This window comes from Protomyctophum parallelum (assembly GCF_964188405.1).
Source record: "Protomyctophum parallelum genome assembly, chromosome: 16".
In the NCBI taxonomy this organism is placed as follows: Eukaryota; Metazoa; Chordata; class Actinopteri; order Myctophiformes; family Myctophidae; genus Protomyctophum; species Protomyctophum parallelum.
Genome location: NC_139711.1, coordinates 5,421,328 through 5,440,392, shown reverse-complemented (window position 1 = coordinate 5,440,392; position 19,065 = coordinate 5,421,328).

The window sequence follows — 19,065 nt, the reverse complement described above, 5'->3', positions numbered from 1 at the left end:
GAAGAGCGACCTGCTGCCTGCAACGCAAACGAAACGAACGAACGGGCATCCGATCCCATCTCCGACTTGCAAAACAACAGGAACCAAGGCAGCACACAGCACACACACATACCAACCACTTTGTTTTCCAGCCCGACGGCGTGTTGTGTGATTATTATGCTTTCAACATTATTCTGCACGGCGTCTACATTGATCTAGCCGAAGTTGCCCCGGCCGTCGTCCGCTTGCAGAGAGAGATAGAGAGACGTCAGCCCTAAGAAAACCAGCAGGAAAATTCCTGCATCTTGTGCTGCTGCCCCGTCGCTGTTCCATTGAACCCTGGTAGGTACAGACAGTACCTCGACTAGCTTGTTCCCTCAGACAGAATATATATGGACGCGGCGCGTTGTGAGCTTGTACATCTGCTATTTTCTATTTCTGGGGGGTGAGCGACACCGCCGTACGACGACACAAGTAACTGCTTCAACTGACCAGCTTACGAGCTAGCCGTCTGTTAGCCAGCTAGGCTAACGCCAGTGAGCGTGTGGTTTCATTTGTTTTTGACTGGTTGCGGTTTATGTTAACTGTTTATTAGGGTAATTGTGGAGTTGCGCCCTTAACTTGCAGACCACAAGCAACTTAATCGTTTCCCCCCTTCTTTATCGAGTAGTGAAGGTCCAAGAAGGGTTCATTGTTTTCAACTTGGAGCTAACGGTGGCTAGCTAGCTAGAAAAGCCTTCACATCTGTGCTGCTCCTTCGGAAGCCCTGACAGGCAGAGTCAGAGTGAGAGAGGTTTATCTAGAAACGGAGAGAGAGGGGGGGGGGGGGGGGATTATTTTTTTATTTCTTTTTTTAATCGTTGTTTTTGAAATATGTTACACACATTCAACACGTTAAATTTAAATTTTGTACTAAGGTATTGAAGGCTTTAAATGTAGATGGATGCTGAAGAAAAATAAATATAAAATAAGCTTTTGGAATATGATTGAGAAACGGCAACGGTTTCGTTTCTGTGGAGTTACGTGTTTCCATAGTTTGACAGACTTTCATTTTCTGAGACGATTATGCTTGGTTGGTACCATTTGCTCTGCTTTGCTGGGAGTCTCCTGGCGGGGTCCATTGGAATGTTCTAGTTTGCTGTTCACAATGTTTTGCTGTCTCTTGATGACACAACATATATATCCGACGTAAAAATATAGGCAATGGCATTGTGTATGAAATGGAGACCGGCCAGGTGTAGTTAAAAAAACAAAACAAAAAACGCATGATTAAAAAAAAAAAAAAAAGTGGGATAAGTGACTGGTGATGTTCTTAATCTGCCTCCATTCTGAACGCTCATTGGCTACTGCTGGATGGCATAGGAAAACGCACTCAATTAAATATTGTTACAACAGTGGCAAAAGCAGTGATAATAAATCTGGATTCAATTAAAAATAAATCACACCCTTGTGAAGTGAGGGGCGCTCTTATACATCATCTCATTTCACCCAATCGCAATTGGCGTCTTCTCTTTTCTGTCATCACTTTTTGAGCCCCTCCTATATTCAGCTATTAGTGTAGATTTTCGTCTTACACAAATTGATTGATTGAAATATTTATTAACAGTTTGTAGAATTTACAGTACATTTTAAGCACAAACACATTCCCATTGACAATGAATGGAGAATGTACGTCATATGTGTCTGAGCAAATCGACATGTTATGTCATGATGAAGTACGACGAGGAGAGCACCCCATACTTCACACGGGTGTGATTGTTATCCTCACATTCCGTGCCATAGGAGGGGCTAGCACCCCTCAAAAATCTTAAAGATGATGTCAGGTCTGAGGCATGTTTTGAGGTCTAAAACAGGCCCACAGCTCAATAAAGGTTAAAAGATGCCAACAGAAAGCTTGGTTGTTGTGTAAGAGACAACAAATAGACAGTCAATGTACTGTAGCAAAGGTCATCCGTTGCTGATGTCATAGGACCGCAATGGAAACAAGTTCTCGGGACCTTTTTGTGTTATCCTTTTAGCCCGAATGTTTGACTGTATCCGTGCTGTCTGCATTGCTTTCTGTCTAATTGTCTCCACCAGGCCGAAGGCATGTGGGGAGAGTATGTTTTGCACTCCGTCCGTCCGTTTGTGTGTCCGTCCGTGTGTCCGTGAACAGCTAATCTCGGCCACCGTTAACCCGGTCGATGCCAAATTTTGCACACACACTCCCTGGATGCCAACCATGAACCTCTGCCCCAAACTTTCCACAACGGCCTGTTATAGCGCCACCAGGAGGCCGCTTTGTGCAAAACAACCCGGTCGATGCCAAATTTTGCACACACACTCCCTGGATGCCAACGATGAACCTCTGCCCCAAACTTTCCAGAACGGCCTGTTATAGCGCCACCAGGAGGCCGCTTTGTGCAAAACAAGTTTTTGCACAGTACACCTACAGATTTTGTCCAAACATCACGCAAATTGGTACACAGTCTCTCTAGAGCCATTCAACCAAACCGGTCTTTCAGATTTCTCAGACTCCATCCTGATTGGTTAAGATTGGCTTCCAAAGTTCACAGGAGTGCTCAGTTTCAAACAAAATGCTGCAAATCATGAACACATCGCGTGATTTCCATGAAATTGTGCACCCACATTCCCACTAGGCCCAGGACAAAATGCCACATGAACAATTTCAACTCAGCCTCAAGGTGGCGCTATAACTGGCCAAAAAGTGTTTTTACCTCTAACTGCACGGATCTGTGGATAACCTGGTGGAGACCTGTGCCCAGAAGGGCACTTTTTCTAGTTATCTATTCAATCAATGTTGTAAAACGTGTTTTCTGAACTGTTGTTTGTTGTCAACTGTAAAAACTTTGAATCTGATGTAATAACGTGTAATAGCTGTGTAGTGCTAGGAGCCTGCCTGCATTAAGATGGTGATAAATTAGGCAATTATTGGGGCAGTGTGAAGTCTGATTTACACTTTGTCGTACAGACATGTTATCGAGAGAACTTAGACTAAATTAGGCTGAAATGGGCAACCTTCCCAGAAACAAACGAGTAAAGCAAGATTTAAGAATCTATTATGATTATTCCTGTCATAGTCTAGAGGAGCTTTATGTGATTAAAGCTTCAAGATAGAAGTTGCTTTTTCACAATGTTACCCATCATCACAGACGCATAAAAGATTGCTCTGTGCGTCACTGCCTTAAACTGCAATCCATAACATGATGTTAGTGAATACAATGTTATTTTGTTGGCTGGGACCAGTCCACTACTGGTTGTCAAGAGGTATTGCATGAAACTCAAATGGAAACAACCTGCCTTTCCAAATATGCTCTCTTTGTAGCTACCCGGTAAGAACTTGCTCGGGGGACTTGAATTCGAATCCTCGGCTCAAAACGTTACCGCTAGTAAACATACAGTTGGGAGCATCAATTATTTGGTGTGCAGACTGTGCACTGTGCAGACTCTTTATTCAATCTAGGACATGAAAGTTAACCATGTGTATTGCAGCTTAGAGACTCCTCTGCCTTGCATAGTCCTAACTTTGGTCTTTAAATATCTGAAGGTGTTGTAGGCTTGGATTTTACTAAAAACTTAAAAAGCCCCGCTTTTAAAATGCATACATACATACATAGGGGCAGACACATAGCTGTTCATTGGAGCCGTTAGGCAACGCTCAAATGTATTTAAGACAAATTTGAGCAAGGTAAAACCAGTGAGCAGAATGGAATCCCCTATTTGGGTATTTCGAGACCTAATTTTAGGTCAGTGGGACCTGCGGTCTGTGGGAAGTTGGCTTGATCAGCAAGAATATTAGTCAAGAGCCAAGGCAGTTTCATTATTATATTTATTATCCACTTGTCCTGCAGTGAGACAAAGACAAATCTGCAGTTTTTCAACTGAACAAACACGCGGGTGTATTCATTGTATTGACTTTTCAGGCTCCAACACACACACACACACACACACACACACACACACACACACACACACACACACACACACACACACACACACACACAGAGCAGTGCCATAACTAACTAGACTCCTGCTGTGTGGGATTGTTGTTGCTAGGCCAGTGTGTGGTTGAACAGGGGCCAAGCTCAATCAAATGTTGTCCAAACATCTCTTATGGCTAGTCCCACACTAACAGGTTTTTATCTAATGTATCCCCAGCTTAGTCATTAGTTCTTCCTCAGATTTGTTTAAGACATCAGGAGTGAACCTTTTGTGTCAGACAAATTGTAACACGTTTCTTGGACAGCAATGTGATTTGTAACAATGAGCGACAAAGAAATTAAGAAAATAATTAAAAACGCCCTTTTACAAATCATTATTCATTATTACAATTTACAATACTAAGCAAAAATAATCAGGATCACTTTAGTGGTAGCCCTAACATACGTATTTCATACTACTAAGTAAGGAGTATGTAGCGTCTTGTTGTTGTTCTTTTATTTTAGGCAGAACCTCTTGTCAAGTTGTCTTGGGTAGCTTGTCAGGTTGTTTTAGGCAGCACATCTTGTCATGTTGTTTTAGGCAGCACCTCTCTTACTCAAGTTGTTTTAATGCAGCACCTGCAGGGGGTTTAAAGCACAGAATGTTACCTTCCTGGATCTTTATGATTTTAAGTGCAAGGGCCAGTAATGTGCTGTAGACTAGAGATGGATAGTGCTTTATCAATATGTTTGCTGTTTAAACCTAGACTAGAGCATGAAGTTACAGTGTGTGTTACTGTTAAGCCAGACTGAATTAAGGGGTACAAAGGGCCCCTGGAAGCTGCAGAGCTTCACAGCAGTATGGTGCCGAGTGCAAAGGTTCTGTAAATGGAGATGGACCCTTGGCAGCCGAAATAATCGAGAATTCTAGGAAGATTCTTATTTATTGGTGTAGGGCTGCACAGTTAATTGAAAAAAAATATTGACGTTACACTAATACAGTATTGACTTGACAACTGGAATTTCCATATTGCAAGAGACTGCACTTCTTTTCCTTTGAAAGAATGGCCTTTTAGGCCTCCTTTAAAACCAAAAAAGGAAAAGTAGCTTTGTGTCGTACAGAATACCCAGCCAGGCTGTTACACCAACAACGTTGTCAGGTTGAGCTCCGGGTTGAGGATCTAGAGCAGATTGAAAAATGCCCTGCTGGGGCAGCTGTTTGGTTGGTTTAACTAGCGCTAATCTGAACAGAAAGACTCTGCAGGTTTCAAATGGCTGGACTGCAACATGCTAGCATGAGTAGCATCTGCTGAAAACTATCCAAAGATAGAGAGAGATGCACACACAGAGGGACAGATACGCTTTGCAGGAGCCTGTCAGACACATTATTGACGTACGGTAGGAAAAAAGTCTGATCTTTCCTTCAATTGACATTTGACAATATACAGTACATTGAAATCCCCAACCGGCAGAGTTTTCATTGTCTGTTATAAACGCACACAATATTTTCCTTCTCCCCAAGGGAATTTTTCAATCAATCAAACAAAATTGCTTAACTGTTGTTGGGGTTGAACTTGACACTAAGGTCTCAGACAGGGGCGTTACTTGCGCGACGCAGACAACGCGCCTGCGCGGGGGGGTGGGGGCCCAGAGGCAAGGGGGGCACACGGCTGACCCACCCGTGCCATCTGTAAAATCAAATTATAAATGCATACAGAGATGCAATGACAGTTGAGTTGAACAAATTTTGGCGGGGTCTGGTGTTGGCTGCTGCACACACAGCCACACACCAGACCATACCATATGCGCATAGCACACATGTGTCCCGCCTCTCTCCCAACAGCTCTTAGAGTATATTCTAATCTAAGGTGTAGCCACGGTCCCAGGCTGTAGGCTAATGACGTGATGGAAGTCAGAGATTGTGCAGTGGGCTTTCCCAGTCTCCAGTCCCGACAGCCAGGTACGTGCACTGTGCACAAATCACAACTACAACTGTACAGTGTCAGTGCCCACTGTTTATAAACCAACACGCAGTTTGGGCTTCTTTTTACTGGCTGCAGCTGTTGCTCTGATTATAACCGCGATAGCTACCGTCAGAACTGCTGTACAGTGCCCTGCTGCACTGTTTAAACTTATACTTGTACTATAGCTTATAAACGTTCACCGGGGGTGGAGGTGCTGTCAGGGGCAGTGACATCTACGCTACGCTACTGGTCTCAGAGACACTTGCGTTGGCGTCGGGCAAGTACAGGTTATGTTCTACTTGCCCAAAGGTCATGGCCACTTGCACGAAAAGTAAATAGTCTAATATAAAATGACACGTAACACTTGTAGAACAAATTCATGTTCCAAATTCAATCGATAGCGGCGACAGTCACTTTGAAAAACCAAATGAGTGAAACTGCTAGTTATGAAAAAGGTAGCATTGTTCTTTATGATTAGCCAATAATATTGAATGAAGACGGAATGCACTTCCATAACCTGGAAGCAAACTCCACTTGGCTGAACGTTTTATTTACTTAAGAAGGGCAGGCAACCGTTACTGTCAACCCCTGGACAAGATTGATGTTTGGCCTTGTTAGGCCTGGCTGTGGGATTGGCCTTGTTTTACCTTGGTTGGCTGCAGTCGTGGTGACGATAATCAAGATAATGAAATCCTTTCTATAGCAGTAGTCCTATTGATATTTAGCTTTCAAATGTTTTTTTGTTATGCATTTGCAATACGGAAATAAGAACTTATATCACCTCAGAGACCTGCAGTATAAATATGCATTGTGTAGAGTTCTTTATAAAATAATTATAATTCCCATTGTGTGTATATATATAAACAAGAATTGATTAAATCAATCAATTACCTGCTGATTGTTATTAGCTGTGGGGGTCCGCTATAACTGCCTCTGTCAGTTTCAGCCATAGAACTATTGTGTTCTAAGTGAAAACTAGACTTATATTAAATTGTTTATAGGATCAATACAAGTACATTTATACATGGTAACCCTTCCACAGTAGTAGCCTTTTCATATTTGCGATTATTTTGCATATGTTCCTACATAATGCTTCATTTGCATATAAAATATAGATATGGTTTTGCACACTCATTTCCTAATTAACGTTCCAATTTTGGAGTTCTGGCTCATGGAGTAAGAACCAAAAAGAACTGAACCGGTTCCCATTGGGAACCAACCGGTGGGTAAGGGGCCGAGATGTCAAGTGAATGGGGGCAGAGGGGCTGAGCAGTGATGTTTGTTTCCAATATAGTTTCAATAGATGTCACTGTTGGGACTGTACTATACTTTCAAACATGTCTCCTCCTCCCTGGCTGGCACGGCTAACAAGTTAGCCATGTGCTATCTGTGTTGTGTTTACTGGCAGATGATAATGGCACAAGGGGGAGTTAATAATCAGACTATGGGATGCTATCCTCATAGGTTGTTGCTGGAGACAAGGCATCCAATCAGCAATCGGAAGTAGTCGGCAGTATGGTTGCCAGGGTAGTCAACTTTTTTGTGTCAGAAATAAGCTAACCAGCCTCCAAAAACCAGCCAAGCAACTGTGAGGTGATGAACAAGCGAAGCGTGGCGGGAAATCTGCGGACTAGGCAACCCAGTGAGAAACTGTCGATCTCTCGCAATTTGCGGTGTTGCAAGTTTCAGACCTATTCATACACCTGCTGTTTGCTTTGCAATCAGCAGGTACATGTTTTAATCGGACTACTACTACAGTAACAGTACCATCTCACTGGGTGGTGAGATGTGCCTCCCAAGTTGACAGAACCACTGAATATATCAGATCACACGCTTGGTAATGGCTGTTTACTGTTAACTGTTTACCGACGGTGAATACAAGTCAAGTTTATTATGATTATTTCTTTTTACCTCCCATTTATGGCACGGGTCTTCAACAGGTGGTCCGGGTCTGGGATACCTAGAGGGTCCTCAGAGATGCTGCAGGAGGGGGGCTGCCAAATCTTTGTGTGATTACATTTAACCCATTTAGGGCGGGAACCCCTTTTGGTGTTAGCATTATGTTTTGCTTTAGCTATCGAAAAATAGCAGTTCTACAAGCTTGTAGAACTGCTATTTTTGAAAAATGTAGAATCTGATCTCAGGTCAAAATGGGTTAAACTCACTTGAACTTGGCCTTGCATCCCTATTCTGGACAGGGGGGGAACATTAGCCGAAAAAGGACCATCTACAAGCTTAGCTCACAACACATCGCAGGTGTGTTGTGAGTTCATTCGTGGAAACTGGCATCATGCTGAGCATGGGCCTACACCAGAAGCTGCACCTTCCGTAACTAAGTTTAGATTATGTAGCGAGGTCTCTAGGCATGGGTGTTCTCTTGTTAAGCCGCTTATACTTCCTGTATGTGCCGTCTCAGCCGAGCCCTGGATGTGCACTGTCACTGTTTGCTTTGTCACTGTTTACATGGAGCCTGCCGCGCTCAGTTGTCAGCTTATTGCCTCACAGCTGCTGTTTGAATCTATTGTTTATACACACGCGCACACACGCACACGCACACACAGATGTGACGAGACACGTTCTGTCCTGTGTAAGCTATCTGCCCCTGTGTTAACCCTTTCCGGGCACAGGGCGAGATCGGACGAGATTATTTTTTGATTTTATGCCGCCTAGGACGAGGTTGGACGAGACTAGTTTTTATATTTGCAGCCGCTATAAGACACTCTCCCCCACCCTGTGACAAAGTTTGGTAGCGCTGCGATAAAAGACAGGCCCTAAAGTATTCAATCACACCATGACAACACAGGCTGAGCCAAAAAATGTTCCCATGAGCCACAAAAAGGCAACAATACTCCACTCCAGTCTGACCCAGAGTCGTCGGGACACACTGACCCACAGCACATAGCAAGACAAAAGCAGATCAAAGACACCAGCGATCGATCAGGGCTAAAATGCCCCCCCAAAAAAAACCTGGCCGGACCCCCAAACGAGCCAGCGAGACGCTCATGCCAGGCTACGAGCGAGCCAGCGGGCAGCCTGTTGGTCGCCGCCGTGGAGACGTGGAAGTCCCCGCTGAAGTGCGCGCTGGACCCAGCCGAGGACGAGGCAGAAACGGGCAGCGTGTCTACAGGGGCGAGCGCAACAATATCTGCATTACTGTGACTGTCCGATGATACACTGTCTGCATCGGAGGATGCAACAGTGTCCGCGCCGCGGTCACCGGATCAGCTGGGAGCGGGACATCCGGCGGGGGCGGGACATCCGGCGGGGGACGAAGGTGATTGGCTTCCCATGAGACCGAAACGAAAATGTGTTCAAAGGATAATGAGTAGGCTAGTAAGTGCAATTTTATTTAGTTTTATTTAGTTTCGGACGGGGGTGATCTCGTTGCGACCGGGCCGCCGGATGGAGTAAATGGAGTTACTGTTTGAGTCTCATTCATGGGGTGAAAATAAGATTTATTCAACAAAAACACTTTTTTATACTTTTTTTAACTTTAACTGCTTGAAGACAAATACTGTACATATATCAGATAAGTCACTATAGAAAAATAAAAAAGTTTCAAGTGAGTATTCTGCTTGAGAGAGTGTCTTTCACAAAAGTGCTGTTTTCTCAGACAAATTATTTCAGAGGGCTGATTTTGATGAAACCATGACCTATTCAACTGCCTATAACTAAAGAACGGAACATGCTACAAACATAATTCTTTTTTTGGGGGAAAGATGAGACTTATCACTTTCATATGAGTTATTTCATGACATTGGGACATATTCACATAATATTATATATGGGCTTTGACAGATTGGTCAAATGTCCACATTGCCTGGAGGAGAAGGGGAATATAATGAAAACAAACATGGCCTGGAAAGAGTTAATTGATTCCTAGGTAATAATTTACCAGTGTATTGTGAAGCAAGTCCTTTGTTTTCTACTTTTTCCAATTACAGACATGACAATTGTGGTGATATTGGTATTATAGTCTCATTTCATCGCTGTGTCTGACCTCATTGTGCTGCTTTGCATCTGAAATAAAAACAAGCTTGAGACGGATCTATATCTCCTCCAGCACGGCAAAGGCAAAGTGTATTGGCTGGTATTGAGCTGGCCCGGTGAGTGGAAATTTCCATTCATACGAGAGAGAGAGAGAGAGAGCGAGAGATGGAGTCAATACTGAATCAATGAGGTTGAATGTCATTGTCTCAGACAGGGTGGCTGCGCTCTGCCAAGGGTTATCCACTCAAAGCACTTGTCTTCATTATCTTAGCAGGAACCACACACCACCCTGTGTAATTTCATCCAAAATAAACAAACCAGCTACGTACTAAGCTATAGCCTGGGTTCCAGCCGGAATCGCTGCGTTCTGTGATTCTGAATTGTCACTGCGCTACTCAGTCTGGACAGAGGCTGCTTGTCTCGCATGTCGTAACGTAGCCGCGTTGTTGCTGATACGTCATCAGCCAGCGCCACTCTGTCCATATGCTTCTCACTGTTGAAAAAAATAGCGCCGTTCGACTCGAGACTTTAGCGTAAAAACCTACGGTAAAAAATAAGCGATTCAGTAGTCCACTGTCAGATTCAGCAGTACAAAAAAAAAGGATTGTGTGGGTGAGTTGGGGTGAGAATGATAAGGAAACGTTGCAGGACAACAGCAGTACCTGTGCAGTGTGCATTGATACGTCAAACTGGTGTTTTTCCTCAACCCGCACCACAGACCAATCAGAAGCCCCGGTTCCATTTCAACCTTCATATGTCCTACCTATCTGTGGAGAATAGGAGTCTTTCCAGACCGAGTAGCGCAGTGACATTTTCAGATCCACGGAACGCAGCGATTTCAGGCTGGAACCCGGGCTAACCAAGCTAGCCATCACAATGTGCTATCCAAATTCAGTTATGTTTAAACATACAAATAAGGCTGTGTGAATAGGGCCACAAGCGGTTCTAAATGTGTCAAAATAAAGAATATATTGTGCCTTAGGTGTTGGCATAGGAGCACAAACTGGATGGATTTTCTTGTGTGGCTACTCGGGAAAGATCTTTGATTGCAAATCAACCCTCCGGCGCCACAGCAGTGTATGTGACCCTTCACCTAGATAGCAAGAACAGGAAGACAGACAAATTGTACACAAACGCCAAATTCAAATGGCATCTACGATTCCACTCCCACATTTGCAGGAGCCACGTCCCAGCGTGAAGCACCATCAGAGTAGGCAAAACAGTCTTTTATTTTTTATTTCCGTACATCAAAGATTATTTGATTATAACTGAAGTCATGTGACCGGACATGTGAGCCACATTGGACAGGGTCAGGCTTTCCCCTCAGAATGTCTCTTTAAGCAGTGGCACCACCAACCTGTCCTGTACAAGCTGTTCCTACGGGAAACCTGGCCAGGAGGATGTGAGCTACTATGGCTAGATTATTTAGAATATACCTTTGCTACCATGCTTCTATATATAAATAATGGGAATGCTCAATTCTGAAGACATCCTGGAGAAGCTCACACGCTGAAGAAGCTGTGCGTGCTTGCGTGCGCGCGAGTGTGTGTGCTCTTACTCCTCTGACAGTACACAAGGCCCTCCCACCTGTTTGTGACTTCTCCTTTCCACCCTTCAGTCTTTTTTACACTATACTGTACGCAGGAATATCCCTTTTCTTTGATTGAATTCTCACATGCCGACAAGTACAAGAAAGGAAGGTATAGTGTGGTTGCCAGGCGAGGGCTGGAGATAAGGCGGCCTCGTAAAGTTACTATCCCCCGAAGACATGTGCTCATTAATTTATCACTGACGGGAGAGGCTGGGCACAGCAAACTAGGCTAGGGCAGGATGCTGATGCTGCTGCTGCTGCTAGTCAAGGACAAAACACTCTTTTAGTATCTTGCCGTATTAGTCTTTTTCCTCTCTTCTGCAGAGTGAGCAGTGCACCCTTTTTGTGTTTCGTCTTTATTGAAAAGGAACAAAGGAAAGGTGAAAGGGACACCACGGGGGAGGTGCAGGAGAGAAGACTTTGGCATCCTGCCAGAGACTTCTCTCCTGCAGTGGTAGGTCACCAACGTGTTAACCTGTGGTTTGGAAGTACCACCATGCCCTCACTGGCAGTCACCGGGCACCGGGTTAGTCATTCTGTAAGGGTGGGACAAAGAAATACAAAAATATAACACATTTTAAAACCGATCATGCTCCCTCATGATAATCAACACACTGACTGCAACTATTGATATTTTATCACACAACATGCTTGCATGTGCTCTCTATTGGCTTCTCTCGATCAGATGGAGGTTTGTCTCCTCTCATTCTCTCTCTCTTTTTCTCTCTATCGCCCCTTCACTGTAAATACACCTTGAGCCATTTAGTCTGTCTGTCTGGTAGTAGTCTGGTATGTGCTCTGATGATGTGTTCGTGAGCCCCTAACAGAGGTAGCTTTGTTTGCAACAGATAGCGGAGGCAGTCGATTAAATACAAATAAGAGCAGTGTAATAATGAAACAAAAGGTTTAGGCAAAAATAGGTTGACTGGTAGATAAACGAGTAGACACTTGACAGACAGACAAAATGATTGTCTTTTGCTATAAATGTTGAAGCGTTTCTATTTCTCTAGTGTCTTCTGTCATTATCATGTGTGCACGTAGGAGGACGTTGGATTCGAGGCAAGGTCAAGATTGTTACATTTATAGTACATAGTGGTATTAGAATTAGCTGGTGAAAAATGTCTGTGAGAAAAGTCAACTGCCATGCCCTATAATTGTTCTAAGAGAACAAAGGAGTGGTGTAAAAGTTAGACATGTGTAGATGAGACAGAAAAGCAAATATAGGCAACTGGATTGGCAGATACCGTAGATGGACAAAACAAGCAGACACAGCTTTGCACAATCTTAAAAGCAAAAGCTTTGCTGGATTTCTTTGATGTTGACCTCGGCTAGTGTCCGAGTTAACCCATTCTGACCTGAGATCAGATTCATACGAGGTTTCCACTGGACACACATTGGTCTGATGAACCCATTCTGACCTGAGATCAGATTCTAAAAAATGTCAGTCGTTCTTCGATTTTTCAAAGATGGCAGACCTACAAGCTCGTATCGCGCCACTCGGTGGCGCGATATGAGCTTGTAGATCTGCTATTTTTCAATAGCTAAAGCATAACATGATGCCAACACCAAAATGGGTGCCCGGTCAGAATGGGTTTTTAAGGCGACGAGAGTCCAACTGAACAAGACCCTTTTTCAGTTTGCCAAACCAAATTAAGTTCGGAGATGACGGAGAGGCCTCAGAATCAGAGCACAGTTCAGAGGCCCATATATAGCTCCTTAAATTTAATCTCTTTTATATGAATCTGCCCAGCAACACCACGGCACGTCTCGAGCCAGTAAAGCAGTGTACACAACAACAGCCAGCACTGGAACCGGTGCTGGATCTCATGCCTACATGCTGTGGAAATTCGGTCACAAAATGTACAGAGTTGTTTATTATGCATTGTGAGAGAGAGAGGGATTACAGTTTATACCTCCTGATGGTTGGTTTGTGAGACTAGTACCTCGTAAACCTCCTCAGCCAATCTTCTAAACTATCACTGCTGCTGGCCAAGTTCTGACCAATCACTGTAGTTTAACTACAAACGCTGGATGCCGGTTGGAAGTATGTGGTGAGCTTTAGTCTCGACCACATCTGCTGCTTGACCCTTGACCCCTAGCCTGTAGGCATGTTATTATTCTACTATTTAGCTGGTAATTAACATTTAGCTGGTATGTTATTATTCTACTATTTACCTGAGTTACATCTGTATTGCTTTTTGTAGTATTCACCAAATGTCAGCGGGAAAAATACTTTACAAGATCACTGTGTGTGTGTGTGTGTGTGTGTGTGTGATTACCAATTATTCGATTACTGTTTTTCAAAGTATCAACTATTGCCAGGTAGAGCTCAAAGAAAGCAATTACTCTTGAGTGCTAAAATGTAACTAGGATACAGGTAAACATGAAGCCTAATATCTATTCTAGAGTCTAGACGACACATTATTTAAGTAACAGAAGCCACCAGGATGTTGTCAATGGAAATGGAAAGATCCTGCATTTTGCATGTAGCATAGGCCTATATGTTGGAAATCATTGGTAACTTAATTCTTTCGGACTGCTCACACTCACACACGCTTTTGTGTGAGGTGAGGTCATGCACATGTTTGTGCCTCTCTGAATAATGACCCCTCTCACACACACGCAAACACACAAATGCCAGGCATTAATTCCCTTCCTGTTGGTTTGCTTAGCCAGGAGGTCAAAGTTCACAGCACGGCTTGTTTGTTTCTGGGGCAGAGACGACTTGTCGCCCACGCCATGCAGTCGACTGTAGAGATCTAGAGTTTAGCAACTGGCATTAGCATTTGCCTGTGCACATTTTTTCACCCCAGAGGATTTTCTCATCAAAGTAGGAAGGATTTCCATGTGTTGAATTAGACTTTATCATGCTTGACCATTTTGCTGGCTTATATCCCTTTTAAAAAGGAGTAAAGATAAATTTGTACAGGATTACAGATTTGGACAGACACGGATGACAGCGGGCTGAGCTCATATCGGAGCATGTTTTCAATTTTGAGAGAGTTGGAAAGCTGAGAGGAAGATGTTTGTTCTCAGTCAAACAGGGTCATGTATGTCCAGAGACAGTGGTCTTAACCCATTCTGACCGGGCACCCATTTTGGTGTCGGCATCATGTTATGCTTTAGCTATTTAAAAATAGCAGATCTACAAGCTCATATCGCGCCACCGAGTGGCGCGATACGAGCTTGTAGGTCTGCTATTTTTTGAAAAATCGAAGAACGACTGACATTTTTAGAATCTGATCTCAGGTCAGAATGGGTTAATCAGACCAGTGTGTGTCCAGTGGAAAACTCGTATGAATCTGATCTCAGGTCAGAATGGGTTTGGATGGTTCCCGGTTTGATCTCGGACTCCACCTGGCTTCGTGTTGAAGTATCCTTGTGTGTGTGTGTGTGTGTGTGTGTGTGGGGGGGGGGGGGTGGGTTACATTGTATGGATGTTAAATATCAATCGACTATTGATTCATTGCCTTACAGTAGACAATTAATAAAAGATCCAGTGGTTCCGCTTCCGCCGTTCATTATCATCATCACATTAACAAAGCTTGCATATCTGCAGCTTGACCTAAGTTATGTGGCTGTGTCAGTGTCACAGTCCCGCATCAACACAAAAGGGTGTCTGTCTACGTGCACTAGTGCACTGCACTAAATGCAGAGCGTCGAGCTACCCATGTACTGTAGCTTGCATGATTAAAGTAATGGTGTGTATTTGCATGGTTTTGTCGCCCAAACTCTTTATTTCCCACCGCAGCTTTCTGGTGTCTTGGCAGCTGCACACTGCCCTGGGTGGGTGAGCAGCAGGCATGGTGGAAATCTTGCTCTGAAGAGCTAGATCTTCTTTAATCTCATTCCTACGAGTATGTTTTTCCTGGCTGGCATTTCCCCCCCCCCCCCCCCCCCCCACCACCATGGTGGTGGTTCTGCACATTCGCAATGCTTAAAGGGCCTTAAAGTGGACCTACTAGGAAGAACGGGAATGGTGAACGTCAAAACGATAATAATGAAAAGGCTCTCGCACTCTAGTTCTCTGTTTGCTTATTTCAGTTTTTCCCTTTTTTATCTGCCAATGACTACCGTAAATTTCTCTCCCCTCTCTCCTTTCCGTTTCTTTCTCTTGTTTCTCTGTTCCCGGCTTCTTCTCTTTAGTCTCTCTCTAACAGTGCTTCTCATTGTGTAGCAGAAGGTTGTCGCACATGATATGTGGGATTAAGGCACCGCCTAGCCCTAGACACAGCCATTCTAAAACATTTTGTTAGCGGTTCTGAGACATTTAAGGGTCAGTTTTCGATATCCACTGAGCAGAGCACCAATCGAAGACATTTTTGAGGGGAAAATATTTAGGGCTGTGTGGCATTGGCAGCACATTAAATGCTAATATTTACAAATACAACTCGTAATTTTAAACAATTTCAAGTTCACATAGTCAAGAGTTTCTTTACAATACATTAACTGCACAGTACATGCTAAGGTGATTCAGACTGCTGCAATCTAGCAGACCTGTACAAGCTTGCAATGGGCCGTATCTGTGACTGTGATGTTGCTGTGAGCCTGTAGGTCAGCTATTCAGTGCACAACACTCTTGTACAGTGTACAAACTAAAGTATTAATCAGGCTTTCATCATTCCCGTCCCTTCATGAATCCTTGGTCTGACTCTAAACCAGGCTTGAGGAGTTTGTCTCTTGGGGAAAACTGTGATTTTGGAGTCAAAGTCAATGTTGTGCTTTGGATTTGTTTTGACTTCCAATATCAGGATTTGCCTTTCAAAGAGGCTTATGCACAAGCCCTAACTGTTCATAGGGTTTTTCAGGGTTTTGTCTTAATAAAGAGTATGCAATCGTTGTGAGAAAATACCTTTACAATAACCCTTAAGTCAAGTTAATTTGAATTTAGTCAGAGGATGACCTCTGCCAGTGACAACGGATTCAAAACACAGTGGGAATGTTCCCTTTATTATCCCGCTATTCTGAAAAGACCCTAAGAGGCCTGTAAGCCTTAACAGATGCTTCTATTAGTGATTCACAATACAATACAACTAGGGATATAATATATCACGTATCTGCCTGGTTGTCTTGAGCAATGAGAAAGTTGTCTGGGTGGATTTGGACATAATATCCTCACTGCACTGAAGAATTAATCCTGTCCCTAAAAGGCCATACACAGATAGATAATATACTGAGCTTCCCCTGGCTTGAGTTCACAGACGACGATTAATGCATTAGTCCTTAAAAGGGTGAGAGGAGTTATCCCTTATCTGTCAGGCATTACTAGTTTAGATTTGCTTCGGTTCAGTATTGTCTGAAGTAAGACAGTATTTTGATGCACCCATTACAACTGGTTGTAATGTGGTTTCTCATTTAGTAATGCATTATTAATCAACAAGACAAACAAGAAATCAGAAATTATGAACTAAGAAATGGGGATATATATATATATATATATATATATATATATATATTCTGAAGACAATTAACTCCAATATTGCAGTCACTTCATTTGTTGGCACTCCACCAGCACGGTAGCATTGATGCTGGTTCTTCTTCCTCAGGCCTGAGGCCTCTGATTACTACAACCATGACGGGTCATTGACTGTGTCAGGGACGTAGACAATCCACCTTATTGTATCGTTGGAACTTGCTATAGTGAGTGCTTAATTAGCAGTTAGCTGGACAACACAACAGCCCCTTGACTCCTGGTTAGGAGTTAGAAAGCACCCTTTTTGTTAGAAGAAAATGAATAGTGTGGGAGCGAGATTGAGATAGAGGGATGAAATAATAGAGAGGCAGGCAGGCAGACAGAGACATAAATGGATAGAAAACGGAAAGATTCAGTACCGTTTTTTATTTTTGTGTCCTCAAAAAGCTGTTGGCCATCCCATGTCTCTCCTCTCTTGACTTGCAGACAGACACTGCTGAACTAGGTCATGCATGCATGCAAGAATGATGAACCAGAGGCAGGAAGGAAGAGAACCGGCTCAAAAAAGGAGGAGAACGCAAGAACGGAATCGAGTCGCACACTAATTATTAACATTCTAGACTACTGATACTGAGGTCGTCATGGAAGGGCAGCATCAAATATACCCCACTGTCCAGGCAGTGGGCACTGAAAAACACATAAGCAGATCCACACGAATATGCACAGAAATCCTCTGTTAGCGATATGTTATCGCTTCGGAAACGCTCTTCGCAACTTTCATTTAATTAAAAGGAAAGCGAGAATGTAGCAGAGAAGCATGGGTGAAACTGAAGCAGAGAGAGGAAACAAGGGAAGACATGCAGTAAAAAGGCCGTCGGGATGGTGAGTCGAACCCGCGGCACACTGCCAGACTGGATTACCAGCCTGGACCATTGGGCCATGGCCCAGGCCGGTTATGGCAGTTATGACATAACTGCTGCACTGACAACCGCAGGACACAGTGTCTCACACTTCATGCACGTACACACTCACACCGAATGGGAAACAGATTCAAAGTGACAGTGTGGACACACACACACACACACACACTCACATACACACACACGGAGGCAACGTGCACACAGTTTCTTTGCTCACTCTGTCAGTTTAATTATTGCATTGGGCCCTCACCTCCAGCTGACTCCAGGACAGCCTGAATGGCTCAAGTATCATGTCGAGGGGGCAAGAAGGAGGGGATTAGAAAGTAGATGAGGAGGGGGGAAATCGAGGTGAAGCGAAGAGGCGAAATAGAGTGAGGGCAGAGTGGAAGGCGGAGGAGGAAGGAAGACAGAGGAGAAACGTAACAGAGCAGTAACGGAAGAGTGTGGTCGAGCAGAAAGAGAGGAGGTAAAGAAAGAGGAAAGTAGAGACTGGAGGAGTCGAGATAGAGGGATGTCAGGATGGAGAGGAGAAAGTTACCCCTGTCCTTTTTGTAGTTCTTGGAAGTGAAACAGAGTGAAGCGAGGAGGCCAGAGAGGCCGGGGGCTACAGCATAAACCTGGCTCCAGCTCCTCCTTTTGTACGATTCACACACAGCCCTTTTCAAAAAGGACCTGTTGATTTCATGATTTGTATGCCTTAATGGCTACCTGCTGCTTCGCTGTACTGATGGGGTCTCATGTTGTATAATACAGGTATGCTTCCTTCAAGTGCATTTCTGTTTTGTGCCGTGTTGCTCGTGGCGTGATGTGGCCCACACGCCACCACAGTCATCGTTTTGTCACCGTCAATGAATTGTGTGATGCTAATTTTTACTCTCCCCCCCCCCCCCCACCCCCCCTCTCTCTGTGTTTCTCCTCAGTGTAGCTAGGTGAAGGATCCTGCTAGAGGGATTAGCAGTCCGTCAATGAGGAATTATAGGCTCATCTTCTGCCACAACCTGAAGCAGCCATAGATGGTTAGCTGGTTCACTGGCTAGGGGAGGAGAGGATAGGACACACTTTCACTGCTACAACGGTGAGTATGACCACGATGACGTGGCACACGCGCGCACACACACACACACACACACACACACACCAGAGTCCTGCAACGGGTCGGATACCTGTGATTCCCCGCGGGTACCCGTGTTTGATGGGTGGGAACGGGCGGGTATATATACCTTTATAAATGAACGGGTCCGGGTGCGGGCGGAACGCAACGCAGTGCGGGCGGGTACCTTTTTTAATC